This window comes from Canis lupus, unplaced genomic scaffold, assembly GCF_011100685.1.
Source record: "Canis lupus familiaris isolate Mischka breed German Shepherd unplaced genomic scaffold, alternate assembly UU_Cfam_GSD_1.0 chrUn_S1653H1847, whole genome shotgun sequence".
Lineage (NCBI taxonomy): Eukaryota > Metazoa > Chordata > Mammalia > Carnivora > Canidae > Canis > Canis lupus.
This window is the reverse complement of record NW_023330498.1, coordinates 41701-60043: the sequence shown is the minus strand read 5'-3', so window position 1 is coordinate 60043 and position 18343 is coordinate 41701. Positions and strand designations below refer to the sequence as shown.

General features: G+C 44.3%; 1 protein-coding gene across 12 annotated transcripts in view; it reads right to left on the bottom strand.

The window, feature by feature from the left end:
* The window catches only part of FAM156A (family with sequence similarity 156 member A), a 58194-nt gene that overhangs the window by 14196 nt on the left and 25655 nt on the right, over positions 1-18343 (bottom strand). The gene's annotated exons all lie outside the window — the stretch shown is intronic.

Sequence of the window (18343 nt, the reverse complement as noted above, 5' to 3'; positions counted from 1 at the left end):
GAGTGGCTAGCACTTGAGTGCAATCTGATTGTGAGCTGCCAGTTGTCTCAGGCAGCATGTAGTTTAGGAGAGGACAGAGCCAGATGTGTGGGTCTGGAAACCAACAGGGTGTGCATGCATAGCCAAAAGGTGATGAAGCCATCCATACGGAGATCTGAAATCAGGGCCCCACCGCTTATTCCTTGTGTGACTTTGGGCAGGTCACTTAACCTCTCTCTGGTCAGTTTCCTCACTTGTAAGATGAGGACCATGATCCTATGCTTCCTTCATTTAGATCAGGAAAATACTACCTTTTAAAAACCATAAAGTGCTCTTCAAGTATGGATAATAAGTTCCAGGGCTAAAAAGAGATCTCTGCTTATCTGGATATCTGTTTGCACAGGCACGAAAGTCACCAAGCCCATTTTTTACTCTGTACACAATATTGAACTTCACCTGAGCCCTGAAAAAAGCCACGGTAAAAAAAAATCTCTGTAGGCTCTCGTGTTCCAGAAATAGCTTATCGCAAAGGAATACTCTTGCCCTTATAACTGCGAGGAGGTTTGCTGTTCACTCTTCGTCCTACCTGCCCTAAGTCTCTCGGGCGACTCCTGGGTTCACGTGTGACAAGGCCAAACACAGACCCTCCTCCTCTGGCTGAAGGGCCAGACACAGTCCCTGCAGCTCCCTGCTGTCTCAGGAATAGCACTGTGATCAAAAGTCCATTCTCCTGAAACTAGCTAGACACGGAGAGAGACATTTATGCCGTCATTCTTTGGCTCACGGAGTCCCTGTTCGGCTGAGACTAATCCTGAATGCAGAAACACTCCCACCTTAAATCTCCCCACTACAACGTGTCTACTCATCCCCATGGAGAGACGGCAAAACCACCCTGCCGAAGACAGTCTAGACACTCTAATCTTCAGATCCGGGCTGCTCTACGGATCGCAACAGCCTTAACAGACAAGCTCTCTACTAGTATGGGTTTTGTCTTTACTACTGTGCATGTAGAGCCCATGCAAAAAAAAAACCTAGTAAGAAAACAAAAATCAGTTAACAGGTACTGCTCACGCGTGCGCGCTACAAGGGACGCCATCACGTGGTCACGGAGACCTTCCGTACTGGCCCCCCTCCACGCTCAGCACCACGTGCATGGTCCGCGATGTCACCTGCACCGCCCGGAAACTCTCCCTACGACCTCAGGAAGCATTCGCCCTGGGCCGTCACTCAGGAGCGCCGCCGTGGGGGCGGGCTCAACCTTCTCGATTCCACGGGTGCTTACGTCGCGGGTTCCAAATACCGCGAAGATCCCACTGTGCTCCGGGCCACTCCCGTCTCCCTCTCCGTCCCGCGCAACCTGAGGAAGGCTAAATTTAGAGAACCCGGCTTCTTCACCGGGTCCCATCTCTATGACGTCACGGGCAGTCCCGCAGCCCCTCCTCCCGTGGGCCGTGTACACGCCTCTCTAGGAAGCCGGGAGGACTTCTCTTGGTGGACTTAACCCTTCTGTTCTTGAGGGCGCGTCACCGCCAGGGCTAAGGACTGGAGGGGGTGCACTGGAGGCGGGATGGCGGGAACCCGATCCCAGGGAAGAAGGAGCGAAAGCGAGGGCCTAAGAGTGAGAGAGGGAGAATCTCCCTAGAACAAGCCGGGTGCGCGTTAAGTGTCGCAGGACCAGCGTCCTCTCTGGCCACGCGTGACCGGTGCTGTCGGAAAGAATAGATGTTTTTCGCACAAGCCCTATCTCTGCAGTATCAGAATTGCGGCTTGACAACCTACGTGTGGCGTATTTCTCTTTCTCTAATTACCGTTGCCAGTTTTGGCAGAGACGAGATTGAGACTTCTAATGGGCATCGGCTTAGACTCCAGGACACGACTGGGCTCCAGTCAGTGTTCCAGAGATTCAGATAAGAGTGTGTTTCCTTGGCATTGCCTCCTGCATTTCTGTATGGAACCATCAGAGAAATTCTGTGTAGGAGAGAGGTGTGTGTGTGTGTGTGTGTGTGTGTGTGTGTGTGTGTGAGAGAGAGAGAGAGAGAACATGTGACACAGGAACAGACATGCTTTTGATAGGCTCTGTGATTCCCACACTGGTTAGGATTATTTAGACCGTTGTAATCAGATTACAAGCTGCAGTGTATGAGATGTGGAGAAAGAAGGCATTTTTGGTTGTCCAGTCCTGGAATATGGCCCATCCTGACAGTAGACATATCGTGTGATCAGAAATTTGGTTTTATAATTAATCACAGGATTCCATTTACATTTCCAATACAATTTCCTTATACTGAGTACTCTGGGGTGTGTGTGTGTGTGTGTGTCTGTGTGTGTGTGTGTCTGTGTGTTAGGGCTTTTTTTTTTCTTTTCTTTTTGCTTGTCTTGTCAAAAACGTAAAGTTGAATGTCCTTTCTTGTCTGAGCCTCTCAAGATACCAGCAATAGAGAGAGAAAGGATAGAAATTTTTTAAAAGATTCCACATTTTAAGGAGACTTGCAACAACTCCTTATGAAAGGCAAGGTCTCTTACCTGGAACCTCTTGGGATTCAGTAAAATGTTTTTGTGAAAGCGCTGTTTCTGCTGTTTTTATTTGGATATTGACTATATTTCAATCTGCACTTGAGATTTGCATGATATAGGTAAGTTACAGCCCTGGATTGGGAGAACCCAACCCCAAGGAAGGGTCTGAGGGAGGCCAAACACAGAGTCAACGGTGGAGACAAGGAAGCCAGGTGATTGGGAGCTGGAATGGTTGAGTTCAGTCAGTCAACCCAGATCAAGCTCTGTCTTTCTGGACAGTTGTCAGACTGAAACACTGGGTAGAGGTCACAAACACCTCAGGTCTGAACTCTGGTGTGTGACCAAGTCTCTCAGTCGGGATATAAACTCCAACTTGGCTCAAGTTTCAGTGCCTGCCTCACAGCACCAAAGACAAAGGAGACCTCACTCCAGGACCTGGATCTCCCTCCAGATCGGAGGCATCACGCCCTGGACACAGACTCCCAACTACCTCATGGACCCCACACTATGGCTCGCAAAACCCAAACTATCCCAAGAACAGACTGAGGGAAGCCAACCACTTAGACTCAATGGCCCAGACAAGGAAGCCAGATTGTTAGGAGCTGAAGTGGATGAGCTACAGACTCAGGAAAGGGCAGCTAGGAGACCTCAAGGCATTGCACATACAAGATCAAACAACCCACAGAACTCAAACTCCAGGGAACTCAAGAAATGAGGAGAGACCCGAAGCAGCTCAGAGACGATGAATTCTAAAATACAGACCCACATGCTTTTTAACAACCTAAGAACATGCAACATAGAAACTTAACAGCTCACAGACCTCACACCCCGCATGTCGATACCACACAATCACAGAGCTCACAATGCTGCATGCAGACACACAAGCAGCACAGGGCACCCGTACTGTGAACACAGAGCTTGCTCCAAACCTCCTGCCCTGTGACAAATAACCTTTGTGGCCTCACAACCTAGAGGATGGGCCTCCAGGAGCTCAAATATGCCAACCTCGACAGAGACCCTCAGGAGTGCTCAAACCCTAATTACTGAAATACATCATGGGAACAGCCCCAGACACCTTACATTCTGCACACTGCACCCAAAAGAGTTCCGATACCACATACATTTGGAGAGAGCCCTTAAATAGCCCGGAGAACTCTCACTTGGACACACAACACCTCACAGCTCAGTGATCTCATGCACCGCACACACCCTCACACAGTTCAGATACCTCAAATCGCGGACAGACCCCAAACCAGTTCAGAGAAATGACATCTTGGTTTTCAACACAAAAAGTCAGCCCATACAGGACACATGCTAATGAGAGACGCAATGAGGTCTCACCCAGGCCCTGAGTGAGACGCAGAGACTGAAAGGCAGAATTCCAAGAGCCTTTCTGGAACACAGGTGTCTCCACATTATTAGCCCCTAACCCAGTGCGCCCCTCAAGGCAACTGAGGAACTTCCTTTTCCAAGGGAAGGATGCCCCCAAGATTTTGCCATCATTGGCTGTTTCTGGACACTGACACAGCTGCAGCATGCCCAGGCAACACTGAAGAGGGCAGCCCCCAGGCCTGACACACAGTAGAGGCTTCCACCCATCAAAATGGGGCTATCTTCTCGGTTTGAAAGGTTCATACCATCCACAGGAGACTCATGCTGTCCTTAAGGCCCCAGAGCCCTCCTGCTGAGTGGAAGCTGTGGGAAAAGTGGAGCAGGACAGTCCCACGCTGCTCAGGGTAGACCCAGCCCTGCCTCCAGCCTTGTGGAAGGTCTGGCCCATATCCTGTTCACCCTGAACACAGTGCTTGCTGTAGCCCTCTCAGCTCCTAAAGCTTGGAGGCACTGCAGCCACCTGGTTTTCCCAGTGTCCACCTGACCCCGAACAGAAGGACACCTTCAGCCGGCAGATCCTTTGCAGCCAGTGAATACCAGTGGGGGAAGGAGATGGTGAAGGGGTTTACGTTGCCCTGCCAGGCAGACATGCCACAGACCACATACCATACCACCGAGGGACGCCCCTGTCCCAACCCCCGCCCCCCCCCCCATCCCCAAAGAGGAAACCTGTCCCCTCCTCTCAATGCCTAATTCTGGTTTAAAAGGGCAGGTGGCACGAGGGCCTCTACAGTTCCTGCCGGACTTTGTCCAAACTCTGAAGCACATTCATTTCCCCCTTCTTCTCCCACCATGAGGCCAACAACCAGAGCAGGGCTATTTGCTCATGGGCAGTAGCCACTCAAGGCTGTGGAATTTGAGGGCAGAGGCTGATGTGGGCTCGACTTGTACACCTTGTCCTCCTCAGCGGACACACACACTGGGCCACTTCTGAGGCCATGGTGGATTTTCAGTCCCCCAGGATCACAGGAACCCAGTCTTGCTTCAGCAGCCTTTCAGACACAGGTGTGAATACAGTCAGGGTTTAAGGACTGGCTGGTGAGAAGTTCAGGGACTTGAGAACCCACCTATGTCTTACTTATCTACCCTCACCCAAACATCTCCCCTATCTAATGCTTAAAGTCCCATCATCGAAGCGTTCACTTCTTTGGGATGAGTAGTTCACCGTCTGGTTCCCTGTAGAAACCTGGCCTGGAGTATGTCACGAGCTCTCTGAAATGTCTCTGCCCCTCTAGGACCTACATGGTGTCTGCTGGGCACATAACAGGACACCGGAGAAAGATTTAGTGATTTGTTATTGGGCTCTGATATCCACATCGTGGCCAGTACCCACAGTCCCATTGTTCAAAAACGTAACAGGAAGATAGACTAGAGGATACAACAAAAGCCAGTGATCCCACTGACCTGGCTAGTATCTTCAGCCCCTTTTGTGGACGAGTGGCTGGAGTTTCCAGAGCAGGATTCCAAACCCTCCACTTTCACCTCCACTCTTCCAAGCCCCACTTCTGCACTCATAAACTCTTTTGAGGACACCCCCACCTCCAGCCAGTGGGGGTTCTCTCCCCTGGAAGATCCTGGTAAGCAATCCCATCTTGACCAATCAGATCTAGTGTTGCCCTTAATCCCTGCCCTGCTCACCCATTAGGGAACCTTTCATGTGCTCCGCTGCCATCTTCCCCGGTCCCCACTTGATTAGAATCTGTGGAGCTGACGAGTTGAGGCCAGAAGTTGGATGATGGTGACCTCAGGAGAGGTGGAGGTCCTTGCATGCCGGTGAGCTCCCCTGCACCCTGCACCCAACGGTTGGTTTGGGAATACAAGGCTCCCTCACCCCTAGCTGTACCTCCCAGAGAGGACTGCTGCTTCTGGGCCTCTCAGTGGGACACCCTAGTACGGGAAGGTACCTACTGTCCACTGCTCCTCTACCGAGCTTTCACCTGCTCCTGTCACGCCACACTCTGGCAGTTTGCCCAGACAGGGTCACATCATTCCCAGCTCCCCTCCTCCCCGAGATACACCTAAATGGGTAGTGGATTGTTCTATCCTGGTCTCGCCACTCTTAAAATCCCCACAGGCATCATTCCGGCTGCAGATTCCAAGATCTTGTAGAGAGCCTGGATAAGGAAACCAGCCTGCTGTCAACAGCCCCTGCTGCACGATGGGGCGCTGAGGATGCCAGCAAAGGGGCATTTGTTACCCCAGCCCCCCTGAGGGAAGAAGCATGAAGGTAAAAGAACCTTGCAGACTCCAGGGTGGCATCTTCAAAATTTGACTCTACCCTGTCCCCATCCTCGCTACAGTTTCGGCTTCATGAAAAGGAACACACATGGGTCTTCTGTGGTGCCTCCCCACCATTTAGAACAGTATCAGGTACACAAGTAGGTACTTCAGAGATGTTTCTGTAGCCAAAGGATTCTTTGATCCAGCAATTACCATGCTACAAACCGGTCTTCAAGAAATATTCACAGAGGCACAGAGCTGTGTATATAGAATGACAAGAGCAAATTTCTGGGGGGAAGATATCCTAAATAGCCATTGGTAGTCAACAACATTTGGAAGGGGAAATGAGAGATGTAAGTGTTCATATCCTACCATGGAGCTCCCCCTGGTCTTGAAACAGAATGAGAGGAGCAATTTTGTACTGGCCAGAGAGCTTTTATTATTTTTTATTATTTATTTTATTATTTATCATATAAATATATAATTTTTTAAAATTATATATATATATATATAAATATATATATATTTTAAAAGGGGGTAGCATGTAAGAGGTCCCCCTAACTGTACACGTACATGTATATGCACGTGCAGTATGTCAATGCAGATAACGGGGACAAGAAGGAAACACCACCATATTAGGCCACAGTGCTTACCTCAGATGACCAAGCTGATGAAGGCAAGATTCAGACAGCTTTTTATGTCTTTGGGTGTAGCCAACTGTGTTTCTAAAAATGGCCAAAAACCTATCCAAAGGTACATGCTTTCCTTTAAATTTTTTTCATCTCATTGAGATGTAAGTCAGGTACCATCAAACTCACCCTTTTTCATTGTATATGCCACAATGGTTTGTTGTACAAACCGTCACCAATATCTAATTCCAGGAAAAAAACAAAAACAAAAACATACCATTGGCAGTCCATCCCCAATCCCATCCCAGGAACCTTGGACATTCACTTATCGGCTTCCTGTCTCCACAGATCTTCCAATCTGGATATTTCAAATAAATAGGATGATACATTACGTGGCCTTTGCATCTGGCTTCTTTCACTGAGCATAACGTGTTTAAGATTCATCTGGTATCACTACTCCATTCATTTTTATGACTGAATATTATTCTGCTATATAGATATAATCACCACATGTGACATATTCATTACATAGTTGGCATTTGGGTTGTTTGCACTCTTCGACTGTGGCGATTAATGCTGCCAGGAACATTTGTATACAAGTTTTTATGTGAGCTTATGACTTCACTTGTCTTCGACATATACCTAGGAGTGGGATAACTGGGTCACACAGCAACTCTGATGAATTTTTTGAGGAGCTGCCAAACTGTTTTTCAAAGATGTGTCATTTTGCATTTCCACCAGCAATGTATGAGGATTTTGCACATCTTCCCCAACACTTGTTATTTTCATTTTTGAAATGCTATCCACACTAGTTGGGTGGGAAGTTGTAATTCATCATGCTTTCAATTTTTGTTTCCCTAATGACTAATATTTTTTGACACCTATTCATGTCCTTAAGAATACTGTTAGGTACATCTTTTTTTTTTTTTTTTTTTTTAAAGATATGTCTATTCAGACGCTTAGTCCATTTTTAATTGGGTTCTCTTTTCCTTTGAGCTTGTAAGAGTTCTTTCTACAATCTGAATACTGGGCCCTTATCATATACACAAATATATTCTCCCATTCCTTGGTTTTGTTCTTTCACTTTCTTTTTTCTAATGAAAGTTTTATTATTTTTTAAAGATTTTATTTATTTATTTGAGAGAGAGGGAGAGCATGAGTGGGGGAGAGGCAGAGGGAGAGGTAGAAGCAGACTTCCTGCTCAGCAGGGAGCCCACAGTGAGGTTTGATCCCAGGACCCTGAGATCATGACCTGAGCCAAAAGCAGACACTTCACCCACTGATCCACCCACGCTTCTTCACTTTCTTATGGTGTCCTTTAAAGCAAAATCTTCTCTAATTTTGATGAAGTAATTTTAATCTAATTTTTCATTTATTACCTGTCCCTTTGGTGTCCTAAGATTCCATCACCTAACCCAATGATACAAGTTTTTACTCCTATGTTCTTCTACAGAAGTTTCATTTTAGCCCTTATTATTCAATTTGATCCATTCTGACTTAATTTTTGTCTGTAGTATGAAGGTTGGATTCAAATTCATTACTTTATTTTTAAAAGATTTAATTTATTTATTCATGAGAGACAGAGAGAGAGAGGCAGGGAGAGAGGCAGAGGGAGAGGCAGAGGGAGAAGCAGACTCCCCACTGGGAGCCCGATGTGAGACTCGATCCCAGGACCCCGGGACAATGACCCAAGCCAAAGGCAGATGGCTCAACCATGAGCCACCCAGGTGCCTTTCAAATTCATTTCTTTAAATGTGAATATCTTTTTTAAAATTCCCCTGGCTATTCGGGGTCTTTTCTGATTCCACACAAATCTTAAAATAATTTGTTCTAACTCTCTGAAGAAAGTCCATGGTATTTTGATACGGATTGCATTAAACGTGTAAATTGCCCTGGGTAACATTGACATTTTCACAATATTAATTCTGCCAATCCATGAGCATGGAATATTTTTCCATCTCTTTGTGTCTTCCTCAATTTCTTTCAGAAGTGTTCTATAGTCTTTAGGGTATAGATCCTTTACCTCTTTGGTTAGGTTTATTCCTATGTATCTTATGCTTTTGGGTGCAATTGTAAATGGGATTGACTCCTTAATTTCTCTTTCTTCAGTCTCATTGTTAGTGTATAGAAATGCCATTGATTTCTGGGCATTGATTTTGTATCCTGCCACGCTACCAAATTGCTGTATGAGTTCTAGCAATCTTGGGGTGGAGACTTTTGGGTTTTCTATGTAGAGTATCATGTCATCAGCGAAGAGGGAGAGTTTGACTTCTTCTTTGCCAATTTGAATGCCTTTAATGTCTTTTTGTTGTCTGATTGCTGAGGCTAGGACTTCCAATACTATGTTGAATAGCAGTGGTGAGTGGACATCCCTGTCTTGTTCCTGATCTTAGGGGAAAGGCTCCCAGTGCTTCCCCATTGAGAATTATATTTGCTGTGGGTTTTTCGTAGATGGCTTTTAAGATGTCGAGGAAAGTTCCCTCTATCCCTACACTCTGAAGAGTTTTGATCAGGAATGGATGCTGTATTTTGTCAAATGCTTTCTCTGCATCTAATGAGAGGATCATATGGTTCTTGGTTTTTCTCTTGCTGATATGATGAATCACATTGATTGTTTTACGAGTGTTGAACCAGCCTTGTGTCCCGGGGATAAATCCTACTTGGTCATAGTGAATAATTTTCTTAATGTGCTGTTGGATCCTATTGGCTAGTATCCTGTTGAGAATTTCTGCATCCATGTTCATCAGGGATATTGGTCTGTAATTCTCCTTTTCGGTGGGGTCTTTGTCTGGTTTTGGAATTAAGGTGATGCTGGCCTCATACAACGAATTTGGAAGTACTCCATCTCTTTCTATCTTTCCAAACAGCTTTAGGAGAATAGGTATGATTTCTTCTTGAAACGTTTGATAGAATTCCCCTGGGAAGCCACCATATCTGGGGGCATCACAATGCCAGATTTCAGGTTGTACTACAAAGCTGTGGTCATCAAGACAGTGTGTTACGGGCACAAAAACAGACACATAGATCAATGGAACAGAATAGAGAACCCAGAAGTGGACCCTCAACTTTATGGTCAACTAATATTCGATAAAGGAGGAAAGACTATCCATTGGAAGAAAGACAGTCTCTTCAATAAATGGTGCTGGGAAAATTGGACATCCACATGCAGAAGAATGAAACTAGACCACTCTCTTTCACCCTACACAAAGATAAACTCAAAATGGATGAAAGATCTAAATGTGAGACAAGATTCCATCAAAATCCTAGAGGAGAACACAGGCAACACCCTTTTTGAACTTGGCCACAGTAACTTTTTGCAAGATACATCCACGAAGGCAAAAGAAACAAAAGCAAAAATGAACTATTGGGACTTCATCAAGATAAGAAGCTTTTGCACAACAAAGGATACAGTCAACAAAACTAAAAGACAACCTACAGAATGGGAGAAGATATTTGCAAATGACCTATCAGATAAAGGGCTAGTTTCCAAGATCTATAAAGAACTTCTTAAACTCAACACCAAAGACACAAACAATCCAATCACGAAATGGGCAAAAGACATGAAGAGAAATCTCACAGAGGAAGACACAGACATGGCCAACATACACATGAGAAAATGCTCTGCATCACTTGCCATCAGGGAAATACAAATCAAAACCACAATGAGATACCACCTCACACCAGTGAGAATGGGGATAATTAACAAGGTAGGAAACCACAAATGTTGGAGAGGATGCGGAGAAAAGGGAACCCTCTTACACTGTTGGTGGGAATGTGAACTGGCGCAGCCACTCTGGAAAACTGTGTGGAGGTTCCTCAAAGAGTTAAAAATAGACCTGCCCTACCACCCAGCAATTGCACTGTTGGGGATTTACCCCAATGATTCAGATGCAATGAAACGCCGGGACACCTGCAACCCGATGTTTCTAGCAGCAATGTCCACAATAGCCAAACTGTGGAAGGAGCCTCGGTGTCCATCGAAAGATGAATGGATAAAGAAGATGTGGTTTATGTAGGCAATGGAATATTACTCAGCCAATAGAAATGACAAATACCCACCATTTGCTTCAACGTGGATGGAACTGGAGGGTATTATGCCGAGTGAAGTAAGTCAATCGGAGAAGGACAAACAGTGTATGTTCTCATTCATTTGGGGAATATAAATAATAGTGACAGGGAATATAAGGGAAGGGAGAAGAAATGTGTGGGAAATATCAGAAAGGGAGACAGAACATAAAGACTCCTAACTCTGGGAAACGAACTAGGGGTGGTGGAAGGGGAGGAGGCCGGGGGGTGGGGGTGAGTGGGTGACGGGTACTGAGGGGGACACTTGACCGGATGAGCACTGGGTGTTATTCTGTATGTTGGTAAATTGAACACCAATAAAAAATTAATTTATTAAAAAAAATAAATGTGAATATCTAGTTGTCCCAGCACCATTTGCTAAAAAGAGTCTTCCTATGTAATTGTCTTGGCGCTGCTGTCAACAATTAACCCACCACAGATGTATGGGTTATTTCTGGACTTTCAATTCTATTCTGTGATCTCTATGTTCATCTTTACATCAGTACTACATTTGTACTGATTACTGGAGCTTTGAAATAATGTTTGAAATCGGAATGTGTGAGTCCTCCACTTTGGTTGTCTTTGGTAAGATCATTTAAGCTATTCTGGATCCGCGAAATTTCCACATGAATTTCAGGATCAGCCTCTCAATTTCTAAAACACTGCAGTTAGAATATTGATAGGGATTATACTGAATGCCTGGATCAATTTAGGGAATGCTGCCATCTTAACATCAGGTCTCCCAATCCATGAACACAGGAGCCATTTCCATTTATTCAAGTTTGCTTTAATCTCTTTCAACTGTGTTTTATAATTGTCAGTGTCTAACTCTTGCACCTGTTTGGTTGATTCCTAAACATGTCATTCTTTGGACTCTACTGTAAGTGAAATCATCTTCTCGGTTATTTATTTGGATTTTTCACTGCTAATGTATAGAAACAGAACTGATTTTTGTATATCAATCTGTCTTGCAACCTGAAGAATCTGAAGTCTTTGCTAAGGTTAAAAGAATTATAGCAACAACAGAACTGAAGGCCAAGTCGACTAACGAAAAGATTGACTCAAACACCATCACTGACACCCTCTGATAGTAAAAGCAAATACAAAAGACACATTACATACAAGGGATCAAACAGGATGGCAGGCTACTCATCAGAATCCATGTGGCTCAGATCTCGGGTTCACGCAAATGGTTTTGAAAAATGAAGGTAAGACAAAAACTTTAAAACAAACAGAAAAGCTGAGCAAACGCATAGCCAGCAGATCTGCCCTACAAAACATGTTAGAGGAAGTTCTTCGGGAAGAAGGCAAATGATATCCAAAGAAAACGTGGATCTATACAAAGAATTGAATAGTGCTGGGCATGGTAAATTGTGGGCGAATGTGAATTTTTCTCTTATATCCAATCTCTTTGAAAGATAACTATCTAAATTAATAACAATAACGATGTACGCACTGTGGAGTTTTAAGACACTGGCAGAAACAAACTGCAAGGCAACAATAGCACCAAGGATGGGAGATAGGAAGCGGAGGCATACAGTCGTATGGTTCTCACAGCGTACACCAAGCAGTATAGTATCATTTGAAGGCATGCTGTGAAAAGCAACAATATATACTGTAAACCCTAGAGCAACAATTTGAAAAGAATGTTTAAAGGTGTAGAAGTAGTAAGCCAACAGTGGAGATAAAATGGAAAACCAGCAAATGTTCAACTGATCCAAAAATATGAAGGGAAGAGGAAAATATGAATTAAAAATGCATATGATAGAAATATACAGCCAGCCAGATGGTAGACTTACATGTAAACTGTTAACACACTATATGTACACTGCCTACACATCAATTCAAAGACCTAAGTTGTCACTTTAGATAAAAATAGCAAGACCCAAGTAGATACTGTCCAGAAGAATCCCACCTTAAATATAAACACATAAAGAAGTCACAAGGACTTGAATGGAAAATGATAATGCTATGGTCTGAAGATGTCTCCTCCAAAATTCATGTTCAATCCTTTTTTTTTTAATTTTTTTATTATTTATTTATGATAGGCACACAGTGAGAGAGAGAGGCAGAGACACAGGCAGAGGGAGAAGCAGGCTCCATGCACCGGGAGCCCGACGTGGGATTCGATCCCGGGTCTCCAGGATCGCGCCCTGGGCCAAAGGCAGGCGCCAAACCGCTGCGCCACCCAGGGATCCCTCATGTTCAATCCTAACCCCCAAAGATGATGGTATTAGGCAGTAAGGCTTTGGGGAAGGGTTTAGGCCCTAGGGCAGAGCCCACAGAAATGGGACTAGGGCCCTTATAAAAGAGGCTCCAGACAGATCCTCTGTTTTCCACCATGTGAGGACACGACCACAAATCTGTGACCTGGAAGAGGGCCCTCGCTAGAACCCAACCACGCTGGCACCCTGATCCCAGACCTCCAACCTCCATAAGCATGAGGAGGAAGTTTGTTTAGAAGCCATCTACTCTATGGTATTTTGTTTCTCCCTCCCAAACACAGTAAGACACAGATACCCAGCAAACGCGAACCAAGTGAGTAGCTAGAGGGGCTAAATTAGTATTACACAAAGTATACTTCAGAATGAGGGTTATCACAAGGGAAAAGACAGATTTACACAATAAAAGAGAGGTCTAGTCATCGAGAAGATCTAAAAATCATGAATGGGCATGCATTTTTATTTTATTTATTTTAATTGGAACCACACTAAATAGGTTTTTTTAAAAAAAGATTTTTCTTTATTTGAGAGACAGAGAGAGAGAGAGAAGAGAGAGGGAGGGAGAAAGAGCATAAGCAGGGAAGGGGCAGAGGGAGAGGGAGAAGCAGACTCCCTGCTGAGCACGGAGCCCAATGCGGGACTCAATCTCACGACCCTGAGTTCGTGACTTGAGCTGAAGGCAGATGCTCAATCTATTGAGCTATCCAGGTGCCCTGTGCATGTTTTTTTAAAACACAAGAGCTGAAAACTGAAAAAACTAAAAGGAAGAACAGACCCAAATCAGTTATAGGGAGAGCCTTCAGCATTATCCTGTGCACAACAGACAGCACAAGTGGACGATACAATCAGACACTCTATGGAACATGGGAGCAACACCATCAACAAGCAAGACCTAAGTGATACTTACAGAAGGACGGCAGAAGACATATTCTTCTTCTTCTTTTTTTTTTTTTTTTAAAGATTTTTGAAATTTATTGAGAGACACACAGAGAGAGGCAGAGACACAGGCAGAGGGAGAAGCAGGCTCCCCGTGGGGAGCCCGATGCGGGGTTCGATCCCGGAACCCCGGGAACATGCCCTGAGCCGAAGGCAGACGCCCAACCACTCACCCACCCAGGCGTCCTCATACACATTCTCTTGAAGTGCACATACATTGTTCACCTAGACAGACCATATGCCGTGCCATAAAGTACTCAACAACTTCTAAAGGACTGAAATAATACAAACTAGGTACTTTCACCACAAAGAATTAAAATAGAAAGAGGTTGCAGTGAGGTAGCTGGAAAACCACAAAATATTTTGAAATTAAATGACATTTCTAAGTAATGCAGAGATCAAAGAAGAAACCGCAGGAAGCTGAAAACCAAAAGGCAGTGTATCAAAATTTGTGAGGTGGATCTAAAATACTGCATTGAGGGACATTTTTATCATTAAATACTTAGATTAGAAAAGGAGAATTGGGGACGCCTGGGTGGCTCAGTGGTTGAGCGCCTCCCTTCGGCCCTGGAGTACCGGGATCGAGTCCCACATAGGGCTCCCTGCATGTATCTCTGTCTCTCTCTGTCTCTGTCTCTCATGAATAAATTAATAAAATCTTAAAAGAAAAGAAAAGAACAATTGTCTCCAATCAATTATCTAAGCTGTCACCTTAAGAAACTAGAGAAGCAAAGTCAATTTAAACCTAAGGCAAGCGGAAAAAGTATAACGGAGGTTTGAACAGAAATCGACTTAATGGAAAGCACAAAATCAATACAAAGAAATCGATGAAAGTAAGAGCTGGTTCTCTGACAAGATCAGTAAATCTAATAGGTTCAGCCAGACTGCTAAAAATGAAGGAGGGCAGAGTGACACAGAGGAGTCACATGAGTACTGCCAGAGGGGACATCAATACAGATCCTGCAGACATGAACTAGGTAAGAAAATATTAAAAATATGATCCAAAAAAAAGATGAAATGGGAAAACTCCTTGAGAGATAGCAGCTAGCAAACTGCAGTCAAGAAGACATTAACCAAATGGTCCTATCTCTCCCAAAGAGACTGAATTCAGTAAATCAAACACAAAACAAAAACCCTTCCCTCACATAAAACTCTCAAGGTTAAGCAGCTTCACTGTTTAATTTCTACCAAATATGCACACACACATCACACACACACACACGCGCGCACACACACACACATACACACACACACATTATGTAAAAGAAATAATGCCAGTTTTGTACAGAGCCGGCAATATCCTGGTATCAAAGCGAGACAAAAACTTTTTAAGAAAATAAATTACAGACTGCGAAAAAAATAAAGGGAAACCTCACTGTAAAGGAGTGTCCAGAACCCAGAAGGGAGAGCCATACTGCTCAACATCACTGACAGGAACAATTATCCATTACAGACCCAACAGAATGATCAACATGAAAGAATCCTCCATTACAGGCCCCAACAGGAAAGATGTACACTGCATCTCCTACGAGATACCAACTACCCCGGGACGCCTGGGTGGCTCAGTGGTTGAGCGCCTGCCTTCGGCTCAGGTCGTGATCCCTGGGTCCTGGGATCGAGTCTCCCACTGGGCTTTCCGCAGGAAGCCTGCTTCTCCCTCTGCCTATGTCTCTGCCTCTCTCTCTCTGTCTCTCATGAATAAATAAAAATCTTAATAAAAAAAAAAGATATCGACTACCGCTGCAACTCAGCCAATGAGAAACTATCAGCTCCCTCAACTCTTGCTTTTCTCCAACAGACTTTTGTTCAAAACAACCCCTTCCAACTTCCTCCTCCATAAAATAATGTACCTCCCCTTTGTTTGTTGGACTTGCCTAGGATTTTGCCTTAGGTGGCTTGTTCCAAATTGTAATTCTCTGCTATTCTTGAAGAAACCCACTTTTGCTGGTAAAATAACTGGCTGATTATTTTTAAGGCTAACAAGAACAACAGAAATCATGAACACAGATGTAGTAATCCAAAATAAAATATTAGCTCTTTGAAACCAGTAATATATAAAAAAGAGAAAATACCAGTGAAATGGCATTTGCTCCACAGCTGCAAGGCTGGTTGAGTATTTGATAATCAATCACTCTAACCGAGCATAATAACAGACTAAAAATATATGAACATCTCAGCAGATGCGTAAAAAACATTTGATAAAATGCACTTGATAAAAACTCCTAGCAAACTAGGAGTAGAGAGGGGTTTCTCTCTTAGTCTTTTAGGGTGGATGTCACAAAACTAACATAGACCAGAGGACTTACAAAACCAAGAGAAATGTATTTCTTACATTTACGATGCTCGGAAGCCCAAGATCAAGGCACCAGCAAGTTCTGGATCAGGCGAGGCCCGGCTTCCCATCACACAGACTACTGACTTCTTGTCCTCACATGGCAGGAGGGCCGAGGGAGCTCTCGGGGTCTCTCTGATAAGGGTGCTAATGCCATTCATGTGGGCTCCATGCTCATGACCTCAGGACCTCCCAAAGGCCCCACTTCCAATTACGATCATACTGGAGAAAGGCTTCAACATGAATGCTGGGGAGATGGCAATATTCACTCTCTACGGCAACATCCTTAAACTGATCATTGGCATCTACAAAAATATCTAAGGCTAGTCTAATCATTAATCATGAAGATCTGAATGCTTCCCCTCTAAGGCAACAAGGCAAGTAGGTGTACTTTCGCCACTTTGAGTCAATGGTCTACTGGCTGTTCTAGCCAATAAAAAAGTCAAGAAAAAAGAAAGAAGTAACACAGTCACTATGCACAGGCAAAACCTGACTCCATAAAAAGAATCCACAGAAAAGTTATCTGAATTAAGAAGCCAGTTTAGCAAAGTAACAAGATACCAGATCAGTATGCAAAAGTAAACTGTTTCTATATACCAGCCATAAATAATTAAAAGACGGGAGATTGTAAAAAAAAGCAACACTACATAGTGTAATACTAAAAAACAAGACAGAGAAGTGTGCCACCACAGTCCCCACTACCCAACTACAGAGCTGTGGCTCAGAGGTTTTGAAGCAGATTGACCCTCTCAAAGGAACGAACTTGATTTGCAATGCAGTGCTGAGAAGGTGAAGCCTAGGGGCACTTTCAAAACAGAGGAGGCTGTGGTAAAAGGCAACCTGGAGGAGATGGATGGAGTTCTTGGACATAGAGGATCAACTGCAGGCTGGGTGGATTACCTGAGACAATCAGGGAGAGAGACAGCTGGAAGGAACCTGCCTAGGGTCAGAAAAAAATCTCAAACGTGAACTTGGATAGCTAGCCCTTCAAAGGACCACGGATTTCACTGGTTTACATTATGAAGCAATATATCCAGAGCACTGCTGAAAACACTAGAACAGGCAGCCCCCAGTTAGTGGACCTGAACAGCTGGGTTTGGTCAGGGGAAGAGACAATCAAAGACAGCTCTGCCAAAACCAGTCATCCCAGGGTGACAGTGGGCATACCCAGGTCGGCTCTCCCTGAGGGAGGCGGGGGAGAGTAAGCAGGGAAATCAGACTCCACTTAAATAAACCAGCCAGACACTAAACAACTAAACAAGCAAATCACAGTAACAAACACAGGGAGGGGTGGGATGGTCTAGTAATCAGATCACTACCATATTTTAAATATTTTAGATAGTACAGCAATAAGAATATTTTAGATAGTCAGGTTTCCAGACAAGAAAAAACTTAGGATACATGCAAAGAAACAGGAAAGTATGAATAAGCAAGCAACAGAAATTGTTAGTGGTTGCAACCGGATGTCTGATTTTTCTTTTTAAAAAAGATTATATTTATTTATTCACGAGACACACACACACACACAGAGAGGCAGAGACATAGGCAGAGGGAGAAGCAGGTTCCCCACAGGGAGCCCAATACGGGACTCCATCCCTGGACCCCGGGATCACCACCTGAGCTGAAGTCAGACACTCAACCACTGAGCCACCCAGGCACCCCCAGATGGCAGATATGACAAGGAATTCAAACTAGCAGTTATAAATAGGTCCCAAGAACAAAAGGAAATCACAATCAAAGAAGGAAAGGAAGGTATGATGAAAATGTCCCGTCAAATAGGGAATAACATAACAATAAAGAGAGAACAATTATCAAAAAGAACCGAATAGAAGTTCTGGAGCTGAAAAGTGCAATAATGGAAGTGAACAATTCACTCAAGGAGAGCGACAGCAGTTGAGCTACCAGGGAAAGATTGAGCAGTCTTGAAGACGGAGAGAAATCATTATAATCTGAAGAAAGAGAGGAAAACAAATGAGGAAAATGAACTGAGCTGCACAGAAATACGGGACACTCCTAAGAACTCCAACAGAGATGCATGAATGTGCCAGAACACA